The sequence below is a fragment of the Phalacrocorax aristotelis genome, chromosome 6, assembly GCF_949628215.1.
Source record: "Phalacrocorax aristotelis chromosome 6, bGulAri2.1, whole genome shotgun sequence".
NCBI lineage: Eukaryota > Metazoa > Chordata > Aves > Suliformes > Phalacrocoracidae > Phalacrocorax > Phalacrocorax aristotelis.
Window position 1 is genome coordinate 16,832,633 of NC_134281.1, and position 27,799 is coordinate 16,860,431.

Genomic DNA, 27,799 nt, shown 5'->3' on the forward strand with positions numbered 1-27,799 from the left:
GCTTGCCAAAGCAAAAGTCTATCCCAACAGCCAGATTATTTTCCAGGTGATACTTCATGCAAGCTTTCTTCAAGTCACTCTGAAGGAATATGGCATCCTAAATGAAAAGGAAGTGAGAAGATAAGAAGGTAACATTTTTGTGGGTTAACTATTCATTAACAATTCTATAATGTTCCAGTGCTGTGTTGTAAGAATGCCAATGACTTTCTGGAAAAAAAAAAAAAAAAAAATATTTAAAAACAATATAGAGAACAGATTGGTTTTGTAGTTATGTTCTGCACTGATAGTGTCAGCTGGGAAACAGAACAATGACATATTTATTGAGTAGGTGTTTTTTTTGCCATAGATTTATCCATCTGATTACAAATCTGATTTCCACTTTGATTACAAAAGAACTGGGTAACACTGATAGAATAGTTCCTTTACAGTACTTTGCTCATTAACCTGTCAGATATATGACTAAAGCAGCTCTCTGCCTTTGTCAGTTTAAAAACTACAGAACGGTTTGTTAAAAACCTACCCAATGGGAAGGTCTGGTTTTCTAAATACCTGTAGCAGGATAGAAACTTTCATTATGTAAGGCTAAATAACTTTGTGTTAGTTTGGGGATTTTTTTTCGTTTGGGTTGTTGGGGTTTTTTTGGTGGGTTGTTGGGGGTATTTTTAACTACAATGGAGACGGTTAAAGAAGTCTCCATGAATAAGGCTTTGAAAAACTCAAACACACAAACAAGACCTGTATCTGCCGTATATCCTTGCCTGACTTTGAAGTCTCAGCATATGAAAGGAGAACATGGTTAGGTCTATTACTTTGTGGGAATTTTCCTAACCATCCTTCTGAAGTTTTAAATTGCAGACCCCTAGACCAGATGCCAACTGGGGAGCTACGTCCTACACCTGCGGACACCTATTGCCTCCTGCAAGCCAGCAAGATCAAGAAAAGAATGCTTTCTTCAAATCCCCTGCTTTTGTAGAGCAGTCAACTTCCACGACCAGGATTGGGTCTTCTGTAGCAGAACAAGCTACAGAATTGAATTATTATTTAAAAAGTCAACAAGGGCTTTAAAAAATACTAGAGGATACGAATCCCTTATACTGGGATAACAATAATACGAAATTTGATCATAGAAATATGTATTTAGTTCCTAGTTTCTTGTTTAATATTTCCTTACATCAGACTATCTCTAGAATTTCATACAGAAGGTACTGAATGCAATATATGAAGTGGATAAGACACTTCTGTACTGAGGAGAAGGTATGAGTCATAAATAACATATTCCACTGTGAAAGACCTAATGCCTTTCTGGTAATGACGTGCTATGTGCTCTATCATCTCTTTGGAATACTTTTCTTTGAGAAAGAACTTCTTAACTACTTAGATACACATTGTTTTACTTTATATTTTTTAGTTGGCAAGATGCAGTACTGCACTATAAAAGATAACACTCAAATAAGTTAAAGAAGGCTGCATTACTTGTCAGCGGACAACCTGCCAGAGCATTAGAAGTCACAAACTACAAAAATGTCAACAGCAATGATGTTAATGAAATAAATTTTCAACTACAGGAGAGGGCAGGACAGAATACTCCTTGTAGACACTGTTCAGAACAACAGTGTGAAGGAAAAAAAAAATGCATTTATCCAAACTGACAGGAGAACAGTCTGCAATATCCATGAAAATGTTAAAGCACAACTTTATCCTTGATTGTCTCAGTTTGCTGAACAACTTCTTCCTAGTACTCTTCTTCTTCTGTGGTTGCTTCTGAATGAAATGGTTGAAGTGTCTTTTGAATAAAAATTTTATTCCACAATCATCAAAAATCTAAGTGTTTCTATGGATAGAAGTCTTTCTTATGAAATGGTTTCTTGTAGTAAATTCCAGATATGCAAAATTTAATTTCACTGCAGAAATTGGCATTACCCTGCAGCAACAAAATGCAGTGAGATTCCCATTTTTTGTGTTCCATAAGTATTTGGATAACTATGAAAGGGAAGACCTCTATAATCCTTTCAACTCAAACAGAAGGCTCAATGAACACGAGAACATTTTCATTACGCATCTGAGGGTCAGATTGATCTGGCTGTTCCTTAACTAAGAAAATGCAGATCTCTTGAGAAAATACAGTTGCAAGAAGAAATATACTCTTCTGCCATGATAGTGTTCAGTGGAAGCCCTTTCCTCCCTAAAGTAAACGGACAGTAGCCCGGACATAACATTGCAGACATAGTGCACAAGAAGAAATATGAAGAGGTGGAATGGCTCCCTATACATACAAAAGAGCTCCAAGAAAAAATTCAAAAAATAGCACAGGTAAAACATCAATCTGTACCCAGTCCACAAACAAGAACAGTGATATACTTGTTTCGATTGCAGCTGTGATCAGGTACAATACTGGTCCACTCTTCTGGAATTGGTTCTAGTAATAGTACCACCATGAAGCCTTACTCTTTTCTTCATTCTAATTGTGATAGAAGAGTGTTCAACAAAAATAACAATTAAGGCACTAATTTTGAATGAAATAAACACATGGACTACTACTGATAGTCATTGCTAAAGTATCAGGAAAACTGCTCACAGTAAAACCAAAAGTGAAATAACTGAATAAAGTTGAAAACAAAATTTTTATTCACTTCCTGTGATCTACAGATCAAACCTTACTGATAAAAATTTTCAACTTCTGATAGAAAGGAAACTATGAGTCTGCCTGCCCTAAAGCCAAATTTCTTTCTTCTCTACGGATGAATCAGTTTTTCTTCTATCTTGCTGAATGTTACTGACATTAGTTAGTGCCCCTTCAGTGGCTGCTACAATTACAGCTCCAGATTCTGCAAACAACTACGCAGTTTTTTTTAATCACACAGCCAGCCATAAAGGTAATAAGTAGTACTCAAAAATCTCAAATGCATCCTTGCAATTTCAAAGTTACAAGGCAAAATAATTTTCTTCCTTTCATTCCCATACCATTTGCCCAGGAGATGTATTTAGGTTTTTTAATTTCTTGTTTCATTTTCCACTTCTCCATACAGAAGACTATTTATCAGGAAAATTATTTTGTTGTTCTTATTATTCCCATCTGAACTGCATCTAAGCCTTTTTTTTTCTTTATGCCCCTATCTGGGATAACAGTTTTGATTTCCAGAGAACTCACTGTCCACAACAACATATACATAGGTGCCCTATCACTATTTCAAGTTCACTTCTATTATCACTATCAGACACTTTGAGTATACCAACACCTGCTTTTTCTCCACCTATAAAACTGCTCTCCAGTTGATGTAAAATGTCACAGTCCTTGTGACTTTCTCTCAGCTATCAAGTGAGACAGCCCCTAAAGCATATTTACAAATGGTGTTCTTGAAAGTAATTACATGGAACAAGAGTGCTACTTCCCTTTTGGAAAATCAGGCTTTTCCCCCTAGAGAGTCGGAGTCTCTACTACTTCCAAGATAGGCAAGAAAAAAATGTTCTTTGGATCAGATAGAAATCACTGAGACCAACAGCCAAAACCAAAATAAAGTTTATTCTCCTTGTTACATGCATAGAATTTCAAAATCACACATTTGCTGAAGATTTTCCTGTGTACTCAGCCTTGTATTTTTCCAGCTTTCATGTACTACAATACTTGTAAAAATTAAATAGTAATCTTTAAGAATTCCCCAAAAGCCAGGCTAATTTAATCTCTTGTGCATTCTATGTAAATGTGCTCATGAATTCATATTAGACATTCCTACGCTTTTATATATATACAACAGAACTTCATGATTGCCTTGGTCTTTAGTAGTAAGACCAGTTGTTCTCCAGGTACCAGCCCCCTGAGCTAGAAGACACAGATGGGGAGCAGAATGAAGCCCCCATAATCCAAGGGGAAATGGTCAGCAACCTGCTACACCACTTAGACACCCAGAAGTCAATGGGGCTGGATGGGACCCACCCAATGGTACTGAGGCAGCTGGCAGAAGTGCTCACCAAGCCACTTTCAGTCCTTTAGCAGGAGTCCTGACTGCTCATGGCTTTGACAGGCATACGCTTTGCCAGGTAAAAAACTGACTGGATGGCCGGACCTAAAGAGTTGTGATGAATAGAGTTAAATCCAGTCAGTGGCCAGTCACAAGCAGTGTTCCCCAGGGCTCAGTACTGGGGACAGTTCTGTTTAATGTCTTTAACAATGATCTGGGACAAGGAGATTGAGTGCACCCTCAGTAAGTTTGCAGGCGACACCACGCTGGAGAGGAGTGTTGATCTGCTTGAGGGTAGGAAGGCCCTACAGAGGGACCTGGACAGGGTGGATCAATGGGCCAAGGCCAACTGTATGAGGTTCAACAAGGCCAAGTGCTGGGTCCTGCACTTGGATCACAACAACCCCATGCAACATGCTACAGGCTTGGGGAAGGGTGGCTGGGGAGGAAAAGGACCTGGGGCTGTTGGTTGACACTCAGCTAAATACAAGCCAGCAGTGTGCCCAGGTGGCCAAGGAAGCCAACAGCATCCTGCCCTGTAACAGGAATAGTGTGACCAGCCAGCAGGAGCAGGGCATTGATCATGACCCTGTACTCGGCCCTGGTGAGGCCACACCTTGAATACTGCGTTCAGTTTTGGGCCCCTCACTACAGGAAGGACATTGAGGTGCTGGAGCATGTCCAGAGAAGGGCAACAAAGCTGGTGAAGGGTGTGGAAAACAAGTTTTATGAAGAGCAGCTGAGGGAACTCGGGTTGTTTAGCCTGGAGGTGATCTTATAACTCTCTACAACTACCTAAAAGGAGATTATAGCAAGGTGGGTGTCGGTCTCTTCTGCCAAGTAACAAGCAAGATAGGATCAGAAATGGCCTCAAGTTGCACCAGGAGAGGAAAAATTTCAGGAAAAATTTCTTCACCAAAAGGCTTATCAAGCACTGGAACAGGCTGCCCAGGGAACGGGTTGAGTTACCATCCCAGGAGGTATTTAGAAGATGTGTAGATGTGGTGCTTAGGGACATGGTTTAGTGGTGGGCGTGGCAGTGCTAAGTGAACAGTTGGACTTGATGGTCTTAAGGGTCTTTTCCAACCTAAGCAATTCTATGATTCTACTAATGACTCTCAGCCTGCCTGGCCCACATGGACAGTTCACCCATATTTTACCATTTTGTTGAGACAGGAAGAGTTCTTAGGTGGCATGTAAAGCCAAATTCTATGTATTGCAACTAAATCAGTCAGGTACCATTAGCACATTTAAGTGAGGACTTAAATGCATGAATAGCAGAAAAGAAACCCAATGGAGTTAGTTGTGAAGCTTCTCTTTGGTTTGATGGCATGAAACACCATCATTTGTTAAAAATACATAATGAAAACTACTGAATTAACAGCGTGCATCATCTCCAGAAGCAGGAGAAAACTCATTGTTATCAACATAAGGTGTTATCTGTTAACCCATCCTGCTTTGTCCACCCAGGTAGGATGTAAGGATTGGGCCACAAACTCTTTTTTTGAATTGACATATTCTAAACCATTTATGTTATCTCTCTGGTATCAAACTTACTGCTTAGAACAGTGGAGATACTCAGATTAGCCCCTAAATCTTCTCTGTTACACAAAAACTAAAACAAACAAACAACAAAAAAGAGAAACTTCTTCACTTCTAGGGAAACTGACTGCCTAAGTGATGGTATTTCACAGCCAGAATAGCTGAATTGAAAATACTATTAGCCTCCCACTGTTTCAGCGATTGGAAGAAAGCTCTAAAAATTTTATTATTCTATTTTAAGTTTTAATAAGTATAACAACTACAATACAAATCTTTGTGTCTTAATGGCCTGGAATTTGCTGACATATGGAAATAAGTTTATACAAATATTTTCACAATCCACTACTACAACATCAAATGGCCAATGGTGGATATGTATATTGGAAATAGTAGATTAAAATATAGGTCTTAAGTAGAGTGCTTGTAAACTAAAAGAGTAAAAAACAAGTAAAAAAAAAGAGTGCCAGTAAAACAAAATATAAATCCCCCAAACAGGATATTGGATATAGTGTATTGGTAAAACTGAGGTTTCATAATCAGTCCTTAACATGGGATGAAGACTGAAAGGAATTTACCCTACACAGCCTTAATTTAGAATCAGTTTGGAGTAAGCAACCCCCACTTTTTGTTCTCTTTTGCTAACGGGCAATTTTACATTCCAAGATTTCTAGTATGATTCCACAACACGAAACCCTTGAATTTGAAAAGAGCATCTTCATCTTTGCAGAAAAAATGCCCAACACTCTGCAAAGTCCTCAAAGAGAAACAAAATGCCTTTAATTAAAGCTATTTCTTTTGCTTAGTGCTATTTCTATCTTATGATTTGCCAAAGGCATTGTTTTATTCATGTTTTGATAGAATACTTAGCACAGCGTGAAAGAGATGGCATCTCCTCTATAGCAAAAGTGAAAGGTTGACTTCTGCCCTGGGCATCTTTTATTTTCTATGAAAGCTTAAAGGTAGAAGCTGAAGCATAACCGAGCCTTGAGGGAAAAAGTAGTGACATTACAACAACTGCTTCTGTCAACTGATAAATATCCTGTGTTGTGATATATTTAATTTGTAGGAATAAATTGATAGCGTTAAACATTAAAGGGAGCTATGCCATATCAACCAGGACATGCTGGTAGCCAATAAACCCAATTTATCATAGTTCCAAGTAAAGGTGCAGGTTACTGGCTGACCAAAAAAAAAAAAAAAGGACAACTCATCTAATCTTTTTTTTTAAAAAATTCAGCATTTACATTTATTATACATGGCATATTAAAAATATAGTTTTCATATTCTTCAGTGACCAAGGCATAAACCTGAAAGTGCCAGTGGAAATAACAAATGATGTAACAGAAGCGTGTAAAACCAGAGGCAATAATACATAGTATTCAGAATCCAATTTTTTTGCTCAAGTGACATACACACTTGCACTCCAAAGTTTTGCCTTTTTTCCTTTGGATAAAGCTATCAAAGCAGCAGTCTCCTAGTGAGGTGTGTCAGAACTAATGCAGCTGAATGTAGTTCACTGTAATTGAAAGTAATTCATCCTGTCACATTTACTGTAATGAGAGGTCACATCTCGAGGGCCATAAATGTTGTTCACATTAATCGTAACTGACACCTTCCTCCTCCTTCAGGGAAATTCAGACATATTACATGGCTTAGTTCACATCCTTTTTAAGCATCTGAAGTTCTTTATGTTTGGAGGTTTTGGTTTTGGTTTGGGGTTGGTTTTTTTTTCTTTTAATAGAAAAATAGACAAAAAGACCAGCAAAAAATTCTACCTTGTACATTATAATAAAGTCATGTCACACAAATGTACATAGCTAATTACAATTACACTGATCTCCAAAAATCCCACAGATTAGAAATTACTACCTAAAATCTGCCTAGTCTGGAAGCAAAAACAGTCATTTAATGATATATACATATAGGCCATATTTATATCAGTAATTAAGAATGCAACATACTACGTAACGACCAACTGAACTGCATGCATTAATTTTTTACTAGTACTTTAAATATATGATGATTTAGGAATAATAAGGTCACACAGTAAACAATGTAGTTATTTTGGAACACTAAAATCTGTATGGACCATGACAGGTAATGACACTCTATTCTCAACATGATCATATATTTCAAACCTGATATTTAAACAATGATACCATCTCCTTTTTAAATATTCATTAGTCATTTGGGTTTTTACAGCATGTAAGACTAAATCATTTTTCTCCCTATTTGACAGAACTACACACTTGAAGAAAGCTCTTCAAAGCACTGAATACAGAAAACTACAAGCTTTTAATCTGCATGCTTAGTTTATCCTAGAAATATCGTTAAGAGATTAAATATGCCAAAGAAGAAACAGTGGCATGGAAAAATGCACTGGAGGGAGTATGGTGTGCTTGTTGTCCATAGAGTAACCTTAATTTCTCAGTTTTATTTTTGTCAGGTTGACCAAGAATCTGGCTTTTCTCCTTGAAACAATAAGTACCTGAGCCACAAGCAGCGAGTGGCATCTGGGCTCAGATTTAAAAGTTTCTGGTTCTTTCTAACAGGTTTATGGAAACGCAAAATATAAATTTTCATTTATTCACAAAAAAATGATAATGTTTATGATAAAAAGGTTCACTGGTGACTCAGAATTGAGTATGAAACCATTGAAGATGACAAAAAAGGAACACAAAGACACTTCAATTCTACAATAGGTTAGAATAATTTGTTATTTTTTGAAAGGCAGATTAGCTTTAAAGTTACAATTATTTAAAATGTAATACAGCCCCCACAAGAAAATCAGTTGCCTGATTCTCCTCTGTTACAAATCGGTAGTAATGCACTGAAATCGGATACATTAGATGAGTATGTGAATTTTAGAAGAATCAACACTGAAAGACTCCAAACTTATTATTTACCAGAGATCACAACTCTTCAGGCATAAATAGAAATGATTATTTTAAAGACCTATTTTTCTGTTTTCTGACAATGTCATTTAGTTTTGGTGAGGCATCCAACAATTATGTAATTTCCTACAGTAGTATTTGGTGTAGAGCTACATAAAACATTCCTATAACCCCTGCAGCAAAAGTGTGCTGAACGACCTAGTCCCACTATTCAACAGAAAAAGAACATCAAAACAAAAAAGTGTGATTTCACTGAATTAAAAAGGCCATTTTATGCTTATTCCTCGTATTTATAATTAACCTTAACTACTGTTACATTTTTAAGTACATCACTCAACACTTTTCAGAAATAAATCTAGATTTTGCTTCAAAACAGATATGCATGTCACATTTTAGTATTTCCACAGTATTACAATAATACTTGCCCTGTGACAGTATCTATGATACTCTTGATGGTCCTTGTTGTGCCAAACATACAATCAACAAGAGTGAAAACATGACTTACATTTCAAGTCGTTCTCCATCTTTAGTCTTATCTGCATGACTCCATCACTTTCTATGTACAAGACATTTCAGCACTTCTGCCCAAGTACCTCATTTATTCCTAATTTCACAGGATACCATTAATCTCTACATTTCCAATATATTATCACTTAGGAAAGGAGCTCAAAAATAATAGTGAAACTATATTTCAGTAAATCATCATTGCCATTAATCCCTCATCATTATAAAAAGTATATATAATTAAATACCTTCAGGCTTTTCTAATGAAGGAAGTATCTTTTGCTTTACAAATACTATCTTTCTTGTTCCATAAAGAATAAGCCAGAAAGTAAAAATACATTTAAATAATCTAATCCACACTACTATTGAAACCTAAGACACTATAGCTATTTGAAGCAGGTGAGTGACTTGCTTAGGATTCTCAGTGTAGTTCAATAACCCATCAATGACTAATTTCAAAGTTTTTGGCGAAAAGAAGAAGCAGCACCAATTCTAAAGCTTAATTTTTTGTACAATAATTTTACAAAAAATATACAGTCTAGCACTTTATTAGGTTTGGGGGTAGAGCAAAGGACATTTTATTAATAATATCAGTAAATTCAGATTTGCAACTTTTTCCTATTTTCTTTCTTAATTCTTTGCTGCACTCTTTTCCAGTGGAGCGCACAACATTTAGGTAATATGTGAAGCTGGGGGGCCCAATCCTACAAAAATGAATATCCAATTCACTCCTGCTGTTCCCATATCTCAGCCCCGTGGTGTTTAGAAAGCTCTTCTAATCTCTAATGTAATTTTACTCACAACTAGTTGATACCCAATTGTTCTTGTGCCAACACTATCCTTTAGCTTAAGCAGCTTTTCTCTCCTCCTCATGTTCCCCCAATGAGATTCTCTCTCACTCCTCAACTTTCCTAGCTGAAAATGTCATGCTGTTACAGTTCCCTTATGAAAGTAGTTTTCTTTACACAGTCATCCTATTACCCTTCCTCTGCACCAACTTACTTGAATTGATCCAAAAGAGGATGATCAATTTACCCTGTCAAAAAGCAGCTTCCAGTGTGACACAGTATGCACATAAATCTGTTACATAATTTTAAAATATGTATTTCTTACATGTCTCTGTTTCAGTGGATCTCTCTGAACTCCCTACCTTCAAGTTCTTACTTCAGCATCAAAATTGTCACCACTTGAACTCAACCAAAGAGTCAACAATAGTTTTTCCAATCACATTTGACCAAAATTTCTTACACTAGTTTTTGAAGCACCCCATTTCACTAGGGCACCTTAACCACTTACCCTTTCTATGTAAACATAGAGTTTCATAACACCTCACACTTTAAGGTTCTGTGGGAACCTTAAAACGTATGTGAATTTTCTTAGAAAAGGATTATTCTGGTTTCTTTGCGTAAAGTTGTCTTTTCCCATGTTACATAAGCCTTGACGATGTCCACGCTGTCGTGTATCTATCGTGCCTAGAGTTAAACAATATTCTCTTTTAAGTCAAAAGGAGCAGGACTGAATCCAGAATTTGGAAGGTATCCAGTGATACTTTGTTGTAGTAATGTTTTGTTTGGATGAAAGATATTGGACAAACACAAAGCCTTTTTGCTATTGTTACAAAATATGGTCTTCAGGCTATACACTTGTCACTTAGATTCTGTGACAGCAATAAGCAATGAGAAAAGCGGAGAGAAGCTAGCCAGGCAATCAGCCCTTGAGATTACTGAAAAAATCCCACATTTATGTAAAAAAAATAGTTAATTTTAAAAGGATGCTTTTTTGCCTTTATTTATAGTCTTCCAGAAGTATGATTATTAGGGACTATGTAACTGTTTATTTTCATGTTTTCTATAGCGCATACTGACGCAGATCATTTAAAATGCTGTCATTTGTTCTTTGCCTATTTCTTGAATGAGAGTTCCCTTTCACATTAACTTGTTTTCCCAAAAGGTAACAAAAATACTAGAGACCGCACTTTTCTGATACTGCTTAGCTGTGCTGAAGGAAGATAATATGCAAGTAAGACTATAGATTGTTGCAACTTTTATACCATCTAGCAACCAAGAATACTGGAGTACTAACAACATTTTATGCCTCATTTAGGTTTTGGTTCACTACATAAGAAAGGGCAAAACAGATGTGTTATCAAATAAGTTTAAATTACAGGGCATATTTTAATTTCGGAGGAATTACGTGTTGAGATGCCATATCTTCTCCCCTCTGGAAAAGCACAAAAGGCCTCAAGAAAAGGCCAGGATAACTTAGTTCAGCTGCTGGGTGATCCAGTGTATTTTCCAGACAAAAACCCCCAGCAGCTGGCCATGTAGAACACTGCTTCCTTGGAGGACCTGAGATGCTACAAGTCAGGCAGCAAAATATTACTACAGTGATGGGACAATGAAATTCATTTGATACGCTGAAGACAGAAACTGCTATCGAGCTTCCTTACCTCCAAGTTTCACCAAATTCCACCAAAAATCAGTGCAAAACAGAAGGAAAAAAACCACCATATTTGCTTATATGTATTGCGTTCACCCGCCTTTCTCACGTTACTATGTTTGCTCTAAGCTAGAGTCAAATACTCCTCACCTTGTGTGTCATTACTGTCTATCACAACAGATATTTTACTTCTAAACTACTGCTAAGCTTTGATCATATTTGTTCAGCTAGTTTAACTGAGTCAAAAGTAATCAATACACATACATACCATGGAGGATTGCATCAAGGTGTGCTGGTTTTGGCTGAGAAGGGGTTAATTCTCCTCACCGTGGGGGTCGGCTACCTTTCCAGCTTCCCGCGCTCTGCCGCGTGGCGTGGCAGGGGGGGCTGGGAGGGGCAGGGCCGTGGTGGGGACGGCTGACCCCGACTGGCCAATGGCAGGTTCATTCCATACCATGTGACACCATGACCAATATATTGAGGCGGGGCAGTGGCAGCGCAGAGGCGGCGCGTGCGGTTTGTTTCAGCGGTTCGTTCCCCCTCTCCCCTCCTTTCCCCCTCCCCCGGGGCTTTGCGCCTCTCGTTGTTCTCCTTTACATTGCATTTCTGTTGTTGTTTCCTTTAATTTTAATTATTAAACTGTTCTTATCCCAACCCACGAGCGTTACCCTTCTGATTCTCTCCCCCATCTACCGGTGGGGGAGTGAGCGAGCGACTGTGTGGGGCTGAGCTGCCGGCTAAACCACAACAGTCTTTTCTGGTGCCCAACGTGGGGCTCAAGGGTTGGAGATAACAACAGCTGCTGGTCACAGCACCATGTTGTCCTTTTTGCAGTTGGTGTTAAAAATCGGTGTTGGTTTGTTGAGTCTGCTGTGTTCTGCTGTGATTAGTGATGTTTTGCCTACAAGATTTGTTATACAAACACTCGTTTTCAGCTTTATCTGGTATTTGGGGTTTTTGCTGAAACTGTTACTGTACTTTGGATACCACCTTGTTGAGGCAATTAGCAATTATACCTCCTCCTCGGAGAGATTTTATGTGGAGGAAATACAGAATAGTACCTTTGCAACTTTGTTCTATGATGTCTGTGCCTTTGTTACAACAAGCTTTTTGTATCTTGAACATCCTTGGGTGGTTAAGGTGCACTTATTGTTAGTTTTGGGGCATGTTGTTTTGGTTTTGACTCAGCAACTTAAGAATATCACCCAGAAATCTGCCCCGAGGCTTGATAGTTACGAATGGCAGGGCATGTGGGATAGCATGGGCAAATACCTAGGGCAGTGGGCACCCCCAGTGTTTTGGAGTTTCACCCCCGAACAAGTGCAGAATCCTAAAAAACTAGTAGAATATTTGGAGAAAGTATGTTGTTACGCTGGGAACTCCAGAGAGACACAGATAACGGCAACATGCTGGGGTCTGGCCCATGCATACCAAGCCCTGCTCAACAGTATTCAGTGCCCCCAGGGGGAAGAGAATGTCTCTGGATTGAAATGCAAAGTGACTGGCACTGTAGACAATCCAGCCCTGACAACAGGCACTGCAGCCACTCAAACCCCCACAACAAGTACCGGAGCTAGCTCAGAAAATAAACCCGTACCATTATCAGTTGCCCCCATACACAAGACGAAATATTGGAAGCGGACATCAACTCGTTTAGAACGGGATGATGAAGAACCAGGGCCATCGCGGGGAGAGGAGGGAGAAGTCATAAATGAAATAGAGACCACCCAATCCCTGTCCTTAAGCGAGTTGCGAGATATGCGAAAAGATTATAGCCGTTGTTCAGGTGAGCACATTGTCGCCTGGCTGCTCCGATGCTGGGATAATGGGGCCAGTAGCCTGGAACTAGAGGGAAAAGAAGCCAAACAATTAGGATCCCTTTCTGGGGAAGGGGGCGTTGACAAAGCAATTGGAAAAAAACCACAAGCCCTCAGCCTCTGGAGGCGACTCCTGTCCGGAGTGAAGGAAAGGTATCCCTTTAAAGAAAATGTTACATATCACCCAGGAAAATGGACAACTATGGAGAAAGGCATCCAGTATCTAAGGGAATTAGCTGTGTTTGAGGTGATTTATGGTGACCTGGATGATCAACGGTCATCCAAAGATCCAGATGAAGCCGAGTGCACACGACCCATGTGGCAGAAGTTTGTACGGAGCGCACCATCTTCGCATGCAAACTCATTGGCAGTGATGTCCTGGAAAGATGACGAGACACCAACGGTGGCAGAGGTGATAGATAGACTCCGGGATTATGACACAAATATCTCTTCCTCGCTTGTCTCTGCTGTGGAGAAACTATCCCAAGAGGTCCAGCAACAAAAAGAAGATCTGTCCTACTCCCCACCTCGACAGAGCAGTGTCTCAGCTGTTAGGAATAAGCGTCCTTTGGCTCAAAGAAGGGGATACACACCACGGGCCACCCTATGGTTCTACCTACGTGACCACGGAGAGGACATGATGAGGTGGGATGGCAAGCCTACTTCGACCCTACAGGCACGAGTACATGAACTGCAAGGAAGAACAGTCACTCAGGGAGGCTCTTCCAGGAAAGCTGCTGCTCCAGTTTCCAGCGAGCAAGTCCCCAGACAGAGGAGTAGAAGCGCAGATTTTATTTCTAAGTGTACTAGAGGGACTCCTGATTCACATTTACAGGAAGTGAGTTGTGACTGCCATGATCAGGACTAGAGGGGCCCTGCCTCCAGCCGGGTGGAGGAAAGGGATAACCGGGCTTACTGGACTGTGTGGATCCGATGGCCTGGCACGTCCGACCCACAGGAGTATAAAGCCTTAGTGGACACCAGCGCACAGTGCACCTTAATGCCATCAAACTATATAGGGGCAGAACCCATCAGCATTGCTGGAGTGACGGGGGATCCCAAGAGCTAACTGTATTGGAGGCCGAAGTGAGCCTAACTGGGAATGAGTGGCAGAAGCACCCCATTGTGACTGGCCCCGAGGCTCCGTGCATCCTTGGCATAGACTACCTCAGGAGAGGGTATTTCAAGGACCCAAAAGGTTACAAGTGGGCTTTTGGTGTAGCTGCCTTGGAGACGGAGGAAACTGAACAGCTGTCTGCCTTGCCTGGTCTCTCAAAGGACCCTTCTGTGGTGGGGTTGCTGCAGGTCAAAGGACAACAGGTGCCAATCGCCACCACAACAGTGCACCGGCGGCAATATCGCACCAACAGAGACTCTCTGATCCCCATCCATAAACTCATTCACCAACTGAGGAGCCAAGGAGTCATCAGTAAGACCCACTCACCCTTTAACAGTCCCATATGGCCAGTCCGGAAGTCTAATGGAGAGTGGAGGCTAACAGTAGACTATCGTGGCCTGAATGAAGTCACTCCACCGTTGAGTGCTGCTGTGCCAGACATGCTAGAACTTCAACACGAATGGGAGTCAAAGGCAGCCAAGTGGTATGCCACAATTGATATTGCTAATGCATTCTTCTCAATCCCTCTGGCAGCAGAGTGCAGGCCACAGTTTGCTTTCACATGGAGGGGCGTCCAGTACACCTGGAATCGACTGCCCCAGGGGTGGAAACACAGTCCTACCATTTGCCATGGACTGATTCAGACTGTACTGGAACAGGGAGAAGCTCCAGAACACCTTCAGTACATTGATGACATCATTGTGTGGGGCAACACAGCAGAAGAAGTTTTTGAGAAAGGAGAGAAAATAGTCCAAATCCTTCTGAAGGCTGGTTTTGCCATAAAACAAAGTAAGGTGAAGGGACCTGCACGAGAAATCCAGTTCTTAGGAATCAAATGGCAAGATGGTCATCGTCAGATTCCAATGGATGTGATCAACAAAATAGCAGCCATGTCTCCACCAACTAGCAAAAAGGAAACACAAGCTTTCTTGGGCATTGTGGGTTTTTGGAGAATGCATATTCCAAATTACAGTCTGATCGTAAGCCCTCTCTATCAAGTGACCCGGAAAAAGAATGATTTCAAATGGGGCCCTGAGCAACGACAAGCCTTTGAACAGATTAAACGAGAAATAGTTCACGCAGTAGCTCTTGGGCCAGTCCGGGCAGGACAAGATGTAAAAAATGTGCTCTACACTGCAGCCGGGGAGAATGGCCCTACCTGGAGCCTCTGGCAGAAAGCACGTGGGGAGACCCGGGGTCGACCCCTAGGGTTTTGGAGTCAGGGATACAGAGGGTCCGAAGCCCGCTATACTCCAACTGAAAAAGAGATATTGGCAGCATATGAAGGGGTTCGAGCTGCTTCAGAAGTGGTTGGTACTGAAGCACAGTTGCTCCTGGCACCCCGACTGCCAGTGCTGGGCTGGATGTTCAAAGGAAGCGTCCCCTCTACACACCATGCAACTGATGCTACGTGGAGTATATGGGTTGCACTGATCACCCAGCGGGCTCGAGTAGGAAACCCCAGTTGCCCAGGAATCTTGGAATTGATTATGGACTGGCCAGAAGGCAAAGATTTTGGATTATCACCAGAGGAGGAGGTGACACGTGCTGAAGAAGCCCCACTGTATAACAAACTGCCAGAAGGTGAGAAGCAATATGCCCTGTTCACTGATGGGTCCTGTCGCTTTGTGGGAAAGCACCGGAGATGGAAGGCTGCTGTATGGAGCCCTACACGACAAGTAGCAGAAACTGCTGAAGGAGAAGGTGAATCGAGCCAGTTTGCAGAGGTAAAGGCCATCCAGCTAGCCTTAGACATTGCTGAACGGGAAAAGTGGCCAGTGCTCTATCTCTGTACTGGCTCCTGGATGGTGGCAAATGCCTTGTGGGGCTGGCTGCAGCAATGGAAGCAAAGCAACTGGCAGCATAGAGGCAAACCCATCTGGGCTGCCACATTGTGGCAAGATATTGCTGCCCGGGTAGAGAACCTGGTTGTAAAGGTACGGCATGTGGATGCTCACGTCCCCAAGAGTCGGGCCACTGAAGAACATTGGTACAACCAGCAGGTAGATCAGGCTGCCAAGATTGAAGTGGCTGAGGTGGATCTGGACTGGCAGCATAAGGGTGAACTATTTCTAGCTCGGTGGGCCCATGACACCTCAGGCCATCAAGGGAGAGATGCAACATACAGGTGGGCTCGTGATCGAGGGGTGGACTTGACCATGGATATTATTGCACAGGTTATCCACGAATGTGACACATGCGCTGCAATCAAGCAAGCGAAGCGGGTAAAGCCTCTGTGGTATGGGGGACGATGGCTGAAATATAAATATGGGGAGGCCTGGCAAATTGACTATACCACACTCCCACAGACCCGCCAAGGCAAGCGCCATGTGCTTACAATGGTAGAAACAACGACTGGCTGGCTGGAAACATATCCTGTCCCCCACGCCACTGCCCGGAACACTATCCTGGGTCTTGAGAAACAAGTCCTGTGGCGACATGGCACCCCAGAGAGAATTGAGTCAGACAACGGGACTCATTTCCAAAATAGCCTCATAGACACCTGGGCCAAAGAGCATGGCATTGAGTGGGTGTATCACATCCCCTATCACGCACCAGCCTCTGGGAAAATTGAATGGTACAATGGACTGTTAAAAACTACACTGAGAGCAATGGGGGGTGGGACATTCAGGCACTGGGATACACATTTAGCAAAAGCCACGTGGTTAGTCAACACGAGGGGATCTGCCAGTCGAGCTGGCCCTGCCCAGTCAGAAATCCTACATACTGTGGAAGGGGATAGAGTCCCTGTAGTGCACACAAAAAGTATGCTGGGCAAAACAGTCTGGATTCTTCCTGCCTCAGGCAAAGGCAAACCCATTCGTGGCATTGCTTTTGCTCGAGGACCTGGGCGCACTTGGTGGGTGATGCGGGAGGATGGAGAAATCCGATGTGTGCCTCAAGGGGATTTGATTTTAGGTGAAAACAGTCAATGAACTGAATGGCACAATGTGAACTGCTATGTAATACTGTGTGTCACCTCTGTGTTGTATCAATGATATCAGAGTACAAGCCTCCCAACCCATGGAAGATCAGCTATGAAACAAGCCGTGCAGCAGTGATGGAACAATGACTGACTCGGTATGCAGCAACCCGACACCACACACATCATCTCTCCCACCCAGAAAGACTGATACGACAGATGGAGCCCAGAGTCATGGACTGGGTGAACTCAATGGACATTTTAATGGACATTTTACAGGGAAGGTCCATGAACTAAGGGAATGATGTCTGTGTATTATGTTAAAGGATGGGAAGGGGAGGGGTGGTGGTTGGTACGGTTGTATTGCATCATATGGGACCTGGGCATGGTGTAAATGGTATGGAATAAGGGGTGGAGAATGTGCTGGTTTTGGCTGAGAAGGGGTTAATTCTCCTCACCGTGGGGGTCAGCTACCTTTCCAGCTTCCCGCGCTCTGCCGCGTGGCGTGGCAGGGGGGGCTGGGAGGGGCAGGGCCGTGGTGGGGACGGCTGACCCCGACTGGCCAATGGCAGGTTCATTCCATACCATGTGACACCATGACCAGTATATTGAGGGGGGGGCAGTGGCAGCGCGGAGGCGATGCGGCATCGGGTCGGCGGGCGGCTGCGGCGCGTGCGGTTTGTTTCGGCTGTTCATTCCCCCTCTCCCCTCCTTTCCCCCTCCCCCGGGGCTTTGCGCCTCTCGTTGTTCTCCTTTACATTGCATTTCTACTGTTGTTTCTTTTAATTTTAATTATTAAACTGTTCTTATCCCAACCCATGAGCGTTACCCTTCTGATTCTCTCCCCCATCTACCGGTGGGGGAGTGAGCGAGCGGCTGTGTGGGGCTGAGCTGCCGCTAAACCACAACACAAGGACAGAGGCATGGGGATGTATTGATCTTATTAATATATATTTTACCTATAGTGCTAATAGCCAAGTGACCATAGCATAAATAGGTAGACTAGTATCAACTGAATCTAGCTGAGTACTAATAGCCTTAAAGTTGCAGCAGCAAGACATTAGGACAGGTTAGTTACCTGCAGTCTGTAGAGTGAAGTCACTGACGCCACAACTGCACTAATCTTCATGCCTAAGCTAGCTACCTTTAAATCTACCCTACATATTCTGTAATTAAACCTCTGCAGTGTATACCAGCTAGACATAGCAGTTTGATAGCACCATAAAACCTGGTATTGGCTGGCAAATAAAGCAGTCTGATAAATTACAGCACTCTAGCTGTCTAGGGTCTCTATTCCAGTATCTAAGAATCATATGCAGAAAAACACATACTCCACCTACCACTAGCATATATGGCAGTGGTGAAACCAGGCAAACTGAGACCAGGAATCCAGCCCAACACCACTCTGCTGGAGTTGGGACAGCTAGAAGACTGCTATGTACAAATTCTACATGCATCTCACTGTCTTTAATATTTTAATGGTAGCTTATATACAACCTGTAGTCTGTATATTGTAATATACAGCCTGTATATTACAGACTATATATATATACACACACAAAGGAACAGGGAAGAGCTATGGGAGTCATCTATCTGGGGTTCTGTAAGGTCTTTGACACTATCCCCCATGGCATCCTTTTCTCTAAACCAGAGAGATATGGATTTGATGGGTGGACTGTTCAGTAGATAAGGAACTGGCTGGATGGTTGCATCCAGAGGGTAGTGGTCAATGGCTCAACATTCAGTTGGAGACGGGGGATGAGTGGTTCCCTCAGGGGTCCGTACTAGGACTGGTACTATTTAATATCTTCATCAATGACAGGCAGTGGGATCAGGTGCACTCTCAGCAAGTCTGCAGATGACACTAAGCTGGGCGGTGCAGTTGACACACCAGAAGGACAGGATGTCATCCAGTGAGACCTGGACAAGTTGGAGAGGTGGACCTGTGAGAACCTCATGAGGTTCAACAACGCCAAGTGCAAGGTCCTGCACCTGGGTCAGGGCAATCCCTGATATCAATACAGGCTGGGGGATGAAGAGATTGAGAGCAGCCCTGCAGAGAAGAACTTGGGGGTACTAGTGAACGAACAGCTGGACATGAGCCAACAATGTGTGCTTGCAGCCCAGAAAGCCAACCCTATCCTGGGCTGCATCAAAAGCAGGGTGGCCAGCAGGTCGACGGAGGTGATTCTGCCCCTCTGCCCCACTCTGGTGAGACCCCACCTAGAATGCTGCATCCAGCTCTGGAGCCCTCAGCACAAGAAGGACATGGACCTGTTGGAGCAGGTCCAGAGGAGGGACATAAAAATGATCCAAGGGCTGGACCACCTCTCCTCTGAGGACAGGCTGAGAGAGTTGGGGTTGTTCAGCCTGGAGAAGAGAAGGCTGCGGGGAGGCCTTATTGTGGCCTTTCAGTACTTAAAGGGGGACTGTAGGAAGGATGGGGGCAACCTCTTCAGCAACGCCTGTTGTGACAGGACAAGGGGTAATGGTTTTAAACTAAAAGAGGGTAGATTTAGACTGGGTAAGTAAGAAATTTTTTACTGTGAAGGTGGTGAAACACTGTAACAGGTTGCCCAGAGAGGTTGTGGAGGCCCCATCCCTAGAAACGTTCAAGGCCAGGCTGGATGGGGCTCTGAGCAACCTGATGTAATTGAAGACGTCCCTGCTCACTGCAGGGGGGTTGGACTAGATGAGGTCTCTTCCAAGTCCCTTCCAGCCTAAACCATTTTATGTTTCTATAGACACACAGACTACAGTCTCTATATAAGTAATACACAAACTATTGGTACAGCAGAGAACAGAGCATGTTCTGAGAAGTGGGGAGAAAATGAGGAGAGTTCAGACCAAACCCCTCTATTTGCATTTATTTCCAAATGCATCTAAAGAACAGTACAAGGATAGAAAAGTATTCTCCTGCCCTTCTAAAATAGAGTAGGTCAGTATGACCTGGTCATATTTCCTGACATTTTTATGCTGGCCAACTATTGCAGACTGGAAGGGAGAAAATTAAAATATATATCCATCAGAAGCTTTTCCGTATGTTTGCTATACCATTAACACATAGAGCCAGAGGAAGCAAGCAGAGGTGAGAAACTGAAAAAAATGTAAAAGCAGAGCTTTTATTTATATCTAAGTTTTCTCTGCCCCAATCCTAACCCAGATAATTTCTCCTTGCCACACCAATATAATGCAGATGGATGTTTCTTAAAAACGAAAAACTGTAATTCTTTAGTTTTTGCTTCCTACTATGTTGAATACGCTTGCTCTTTAAAAGCAGAAGGCAAAAACATAAGCCTTTTCTTTCCCTCGTGAGATGGCAGCTGAAATATGCTGTTAATATTAAAACTACGTCACTGACGCTCTTTTCAAAGATTTGCGTGAAGTTTTGCTTTTCATCAGGAAAATGAGATTAGGGCAAAAAAGTCAGAAAGCCGTGTGTGTTCGGTTTAGGATGAACACAAATACAGAAAGTTGATGTAAGAACAGATTTAGCAGAGGACTAAAACTTTAAATCATAGCTGAAAAGTAGGTTATAACACAATATAAATCCTTTCACCTTTCAATCATTTGTTAAAACTCAGTTTAGGTGCATAGTGGTTGAAATTGGATTCTTTGAATGTTCTTCTGTAGCCAAGAGTATAATCAACCAGTAAGCTCGTGACAAATTCTACCGTGTGCGTACACACAACAAATAGCTGGACTATCTGTTTGCCAGAAACAGTGAAAAAGCTAACACCCTCTAACTTTACCCTTGACTGAACTGTAGATTAAGTTATTTTCTAGTTAGTAAATACAATTTAAATATGATAATATACACTAATATTCAGAGACTGTATTTAACTGTGCAAAGATTCAGTTTGTCACAACTTGAAGTCAATATTCAGTACAGATAAAAGACTCAATTATAAATATGACCTCTAATGTAAATGAAGAATCATACATGCGCTTAACAGAAGGAAATAACTTCGTAAATCATAAAGCTGTTTTTCTATTTTCTGGCCTTCTACCAAGCACAGAAACAGAAGAATTCAAGGAAAGAGCCAATTCCTTTTGGTATGCTGAGGGAAACCTGTCCTGAGTTACAGATTACTTGGCAGGAACCTTGTAATCCTCACATTGTGCCTACTTGAAAAATGTCAGTATATCATTTTCATAAAATTTAAGTCGAGTTCTTCAGAATCCATTCTAATACCCGTCTTCAATCACTTGCCCAGCCAGACCAAGTTCTAAGTAAATAACAGTAACTACAGTACCTGAGGCTCACAATGAAGCATTTGACAACTTTCATGAAGGCCGTCTGGATAGCATCTTTGCGTGGATAAAGCAGTTAAGTTTGCTTCAAGCAATAAATTCACTTTCCATAAAGAATGCAGATGGTTAGATACCAATATAATGAATGCTGTACAAGCCTCACATAAAAGATGTAAGCAAGTAGCTATTGTATTCATCAGTTATGAAAGAATTCTTTTAGCATTTAAAGTTAATTTGAAATAAAATATTTATTACATGGTATCACACACCTACATATAACAAATATTTTACTGTGCTAACGTATGTATGCTACCTTACCTCAATTTACCAAAAAAAGCGCCTTAAAAATAATCAATCATAAAACCCTGCCAACATTTAAAATGTAGTTTAAGACTTTCCATCCCTGAACTGTACAACATATACTGAGACTTAACTTTCTATAGAACGGATGGCATTACATTGATTCTAAAAATCACACAATACAACAACAACAACAACAACAAAAATCTCTTAAACTAGTGGTGGGGAATACTTTTGCAATCATTTCACATGAATTAATTCAAACTTCAGAAATCCACAGCTGGAAGGCCTGTGCCCAGAAGTCCTGGTGGCTTGCTAAAATGTGTTCTTCCCTTAAAATTTTGCTCAGAGAATTCAAAATTGAGATAAGTCTGGAGGTTGAGACTGTAAATTCACAGTATACCCATGTATGTTCACCCAGTAGTATAAGTTTTGATTCGCATCAGACCATGATCACATATGTCTAGTTATTCATGGCATGTAATACGGAGCTCATAGGAGCTTGACAACAATAGTAGGTCAGGTGATCCCTAAACCAGAAGAAGATGTAGTAGGCCAAAGAGACAATACCTACAACTGCATTAAATGTCAATGGAAAGTTTATCTACTGAAAAAAATATTTAGCAAACTTGAAACATCTACAAGAATTTACATGAGTTCAGAATGCTATACCATGTGCGGAGAGCATTTCTGGTGTAGTATTTTCAGTCTCTAAACCAACCTGTATTTTACTGGTTGTTGACTTAAAGTCTATTTTCCACAGTTCCTCCTTTTACATTAGTTGTACGTACAATGAAATACCTATGGTTTTAGGTCCAGTCTGCTACAAGATAAGAAACACAGGGAAGGACACTAACAAGCCTTTTTTTTCCAGCATTAAGCCGAGCATTTTCCCTCTTTCCTTCTTGTCACTCTTTCTCACAAAGGCAGCACCATCTCAACTACATGATAACAACTACTGGGCATACGCTGATCCAGTTATTTAAAGTAAGTTTATGATAAAATTGTGCAAAGGGGCCATTTTAACACAAATTCATTCCTTGATATATCTCACAACACAGCTGTACACCAGTGACACCTGCACAATCGAAGCTGCAGAAACATGCACCAGAGGACAAAGGCAACGCTCAAGCAAGCAGTGAAACTGAAAGCTGTTCATCAAGATAAAATCTCAGATGTTCTATCTTCTGGGAAAAAAAAAAATAAAAGCAAGCAGTTTTCAGAAGATGAAGAGTCTATATGAAAAAATTAAATTACACAGGGAACCACCACTGAAGACATATCATCTAGCAGGGGAATTGTTGAAGTATGAGAGCTAGATCCTTTAAGTAAATTCAACACAAGAAGAAAAGAAGAAAGCAAAGCTAGCCTGATACCAGATTTTGTCTTCCAAGAATTTGAATATGGGACCACAGAAGTTACCAATAATGGCAATATAGCTATAAAACCAAAAACCAAGCAGAAATCATTGTTATCTGATTTCCCATATGACAAAAGCCTAGATTGGTTTTGCCTCTGGACAGCCTGAAACAATGACTGCCACAGCAACCCAGGGAAATGTTTTTTAATCAGACTTGACTTTATAGCTACAAAAACAGGACAGTAATTCAGCTTAATGAATAGAAGCTTCTCCCTTCCTTCAAGACCAAAAAGCACTGCCCTTCAATCAACCTAGCAGAAAAAAAATTAATCTATGAATAAAGAAGTGTCCTTTAATAAGTTTAGTAACTCCATTTTGTCCTCAAAACATACCTCTGACCTACTCTGCTCTTTCTTGGCTGAGACCCTATGTAAACTTTTCAGAAGAAAACCACAACGCATGAAACTGTGTTTAAGTATTAGGTTTGAAACTCACGCCTTGTGTCATTCACTAGAGAGCTGGGTCAAAAGCTCTGACAGGTCCCTAAACAAACCTTGTGTACCACTCCAAAAACATAAAATTGTTTCTGCCCTCTTTGAGCAGCACGCCAGTCGAAGAGCATCCCAACCTGATTTATAGAATGGTCAGATCCATGTGGGGCATCTACTATAACCACTATCAAACCATTGTAGCATTACTTATACCACTTGTTCAAAACTTTCATTAGATTACTTTTTATTTCTTACTTCATCTTACTCAGATCTCAGAGTTTGTATAGCCTCAACTTCCAATATTAAGACATTTAGAATCACTATATCTGAGAGGTTTAGGATTTGGATGGAAAAAAAGAAAATGTAATAATACAGTCCAAGTGTTTCATGGCCCATCCATAATTCTTTCAGTCCTATTATATGTAGACATTGACGTATCTTGATAAAATGTCCTTAGGGCCTCTAAATTGATTACTCTGGAAATGAATAATAATACACAATAACCTGTCTCAAAAATATGTAATGAATTGCAAGTACTAGGTTAGTGGAGAGTTGCATGTTAAAATGAGGGCGAGGCAATTAAGGTTAAAGAAGATACAAATATCTCTAGCTAGACTAGCAAGAAATAAAACCTGATTAGCAAAAAAAAAATTTAGAGAACACAGTTAACAGCAGTCACAACTAAGTCAGCCTACACAAAACTAAGTTTGGAAAAACTGAGCAAGTCTACCATAATTTCACAGACTAATTTGCACTAGGCAAAGTCATGCAATCTAATGCATAATGGGAACAAATTGGATTAGCACCAATTGCATAGCAATAAAATGCAAGAGTACTTAATGGAAGACAAAGGCATGCAAATTGCTTTCATAGATTATTATTTTCTTTGGGTACTGCAGAAATTAACCCATCTTGTTTCTGTAGCTGAAGGGGAAGTGTATTATCAATAATTTTAAATTATTGAAAAAGTCTATTTTCAATGGAGGCGAGTGAGTCGGGGTTTTTTTTAGGAAGCCTTTTAACTGTATTTTTAAGAGAACATGATGGGAAAGATTTTTACAGCCCAGTTGGAAAGCAAAAGTTAGATAAAATAAGATTTTGACCAAATTAATTTTTTCTTCAAATTGTCTTTTTTTCCCCCCAATACTCCTTCAGGTTCTCTTTGCTCCTACAGGTATATCTGTAGCTTATGGAGGTAACCTTGTTCAATCTTCTGTTCTCACAAGGTAGAGCTAAACAAAAGTGCCACTTAACCCAAACACAGAGTTCCTTGCTTCATATTCATTATAGTCAGTAAAATTGCACTAACAAGAACAACAAAAAAGTCAACACAGTAGCACGTGCTGCATCATCTCACCCCAAACAAATTCCTCATTATTTTGCTGTAACGAGTGTCTTCGAACACTTGATGAAATAATCATACGCTTCTACAGTGCAGAGAAATTACTTGCAGCTTGGTTATAGGTTACTGAAGTTTTTTTAAACCTAGCAAAAACTATATTTAAAAAAAAAAAAATCACTAGATTCATGCTAAGGAGACTGGAAAGGGGAGTTTAAGAATGCAAAGCCAAATTAGTTTTAACTGCATATAGTAATGCATCAATATTTATGTCAAATGGCCTGAAGAAGGTATAGCTTATTTTTTCAATAGTTCATACTATTTAAACCACCAGATACGCTTTCATTAATAGATCAAATTTTATTCGTCTTTACTACAGTTTAATGGAGTTGTTCTAGCTATATAATTTTTTTAAAAAACTCTTAATGGAATTATTTTCAGTAAAACAGGTGACTATCTATCAAGGACCCAAAACCACAAATATAAAATACAGAAATTATCAGATTGAATTTCCCTCATATCTCCACACCATTAAAATATTAAGTTTCTAATGTTGCTTCTTCTTAATATCTGAGTGCCCAAGTACAAACAACAAGAAAGATCTGATCACATATGTGATCAGAACACCTTCCTGGTGGCTTGGTGTGATGAAAAAAAGTGTCTCTGAAGGCTTTGCCCAACTGTGAAATCTGCAGAGAAATATGGAAATTACCTGCCCGCAGGAATGATTTCTGTCATTTTTTGAAGTTTGTTGCTTTAAAAACAAGAGGCTAACAGAAGCCCATTGGGAAAAGCATGGTACATGTAAATCACCTTCTGCTCCCAGGAGACTCCATTCTCATGCATCAGGATTCTTAACTCCCTACTTATAGCCATAGAGTAACTTTCTAACTAGAATTCTGGCAGGACTTTAGAAGGTCATCAGCCTCAAACTCATGTTGACTACAGATGCGTTGCTCAAAGAAAAGTAACACATTCTCCACTGTGATCACAGTCCCTTCTATGGAAATGATTGAGAACATGATGGAATCCTAAAATATTTAACAAGGATGTATTTTAGAAGCTGCTGCTGACAACTTTACTATTTCTGTATGTTTTACAGCATGACTTTCTTCCAGTTTTGAAATATTACTACCTTATTTGGGAATACTGAGATCAAAATCTTACACAGGAAAAAAGCTCATAAATTGTACAGAATGGAATGTAGGTAAGTGCTAAATATTCTTTCGTTACCTGATATGATATGATCTTGAATTTACAGCATGATGACAAAGATAAAAGGCTTCAGTGCTCTGAACAACATCAGCACAAGTTAGCGCAACACCAAACTAAGAAAAAGCACCCAAAAGCCTGTGCTTTCAGGATAATGGCAGTGCAGAGCCATATATTCCTACCAACCCAGAAGAAGCCAAACAATGTACCTGTTAAGACAGCATTCATTGAATCATAACAGTATTAAAAAAAAACACTGAAACTTTGTATATTCAGAAAAAAGTCTTTCCATCTCTGTACTACATTTTTCACCCTCCAGTTTGGTCTTATATAGGAAGCTGAACAACCAGTTTTCTCTTAAATCTCTGCACATATATATAAAGTATCCCTCAAAACTACCAACTTGCTTCAAGGACACTGACAGTGGCCATATTAAGTATAGGAAATGAGTATGTACCTGAAACCAGACAGTGATTTGAAACTTGTTTGAATTTCATTTCTTATGTCCAACTCTTACATCTTTGTTCTTGTTCAGTAGTAATGTGGTCTAGAAAAATCCTTATTTCATAGAAGCCAGTCATGGGGAAAAAACCTGTTATTTAATCTACACCTTAGAACACCTCCAGAGCAGGGACTTGCTCTTTCCTCTGTCAACATACTGGGGTCCATTTCCTTTCAGTACTATGTAAGAACATAAATATTTACTAAAAATAGTTCAGCATGAGGATGAGTCACAACATCATGTCCTTGGAGGCTAATTAAAAGTGGAGTCATCCTGATCAAGTACTACAATAACCATCTAATAATCAAAACAAATAGAATTACACCTTGAGTAAGTACTATTTAATGCAAGAACAGCTGAATCATACCCTGCTTTAAAAGATCCCATGTGTGTATAAATAATTTCATTGCTTACAATGGGTTACACATGACAACAAGGTTTAAAACATTGGTTCTCACTCTTGGAAATAAGTTAGAATGCATGGCACACGAACTTAATGAAATTTTGCTTAAGAACCCACTCACCACCAGTCATTGGCTATACATTATGAACTAAAAAAAACTGGCAGAAGTAGGCACTGCTCCATGTGGTAAGCAGACCAAAGACCAAACTGGCAAAGGCCAATTTAGGGGAGAAATTTTTTTGACCTTAGCTTACACAAGTCCATATGGTAGGCTGGTATATTGTGTGTAAGGTTAGTGAATAAATATGCCGGCAGAATTATTCCAAATCATAAACCTCTCCAGTTAATACCACATGCCCCCTAAAGAGTGGTTAGAAGCTGTCTATTGGAGGCGAAGAGTGAACTCAAACTGGACACTTCCTTTAAGGGACCAACTTTTTTCTTTTAACCACCAGATTAACCTGAATTATAAAACCAAACGATTTCTGGGAACCATAAGGGAAGACACAGAATAATACTAAACAAGTGGCTCTGCCTTTTACTCCTTCACAAGCCTGGAAGGCAAATGGGTTTCTCTCTCTCTTTTAAAAAAAAATTAAATAAACAAACCTCAGTGCAACAAGTCTGATCTTTAATGAGTAACATTTCTATTTCCAAGTGAATTTTCAGAATAATATGTGGAATTTGGAGTGCCTCAATTTCAGACACTTAAAATCAGCCACCACCTTAACAAAAATTTAGGTTTT

The 27,799-nt window shown here is 40.5% G+C and overlaps 1 protein-coding gene and 1 long non-coding RNA gene across 4 annotated transcripts in view; one reads left to right on the forward strand and one right to left on the reverse strand.

Moving 5' to 3' along the window:
* Window positions 1-1,803, forward strand: part of LOC142058637 (uncharacterized) — a 39,390-nt gene extending 37,587 nt beyond the window's left edge. Inside the window, exons 7-8 of the long non-coding RNA XR_012661054.1 lie at window positions 47-128; window positions 843-1,803. This is a non-coding gene — a long non-coding RNA (uncharacterized LOC142058637). The remainder of the gene's footprint in view (window positions 1-46; window positions 129-842) is intronic.
* The window catches only part of CACNA1D (calcium voltage-gated channel subunit alpha1 D), a 205,120-nt gene that overhangs the window by 135,516 nt on the left and 41,805 nt on the right, over window positions 1-27,799 (reverse strand). The gene's annotated exons all lie outside the window — the stretch shown is intronic.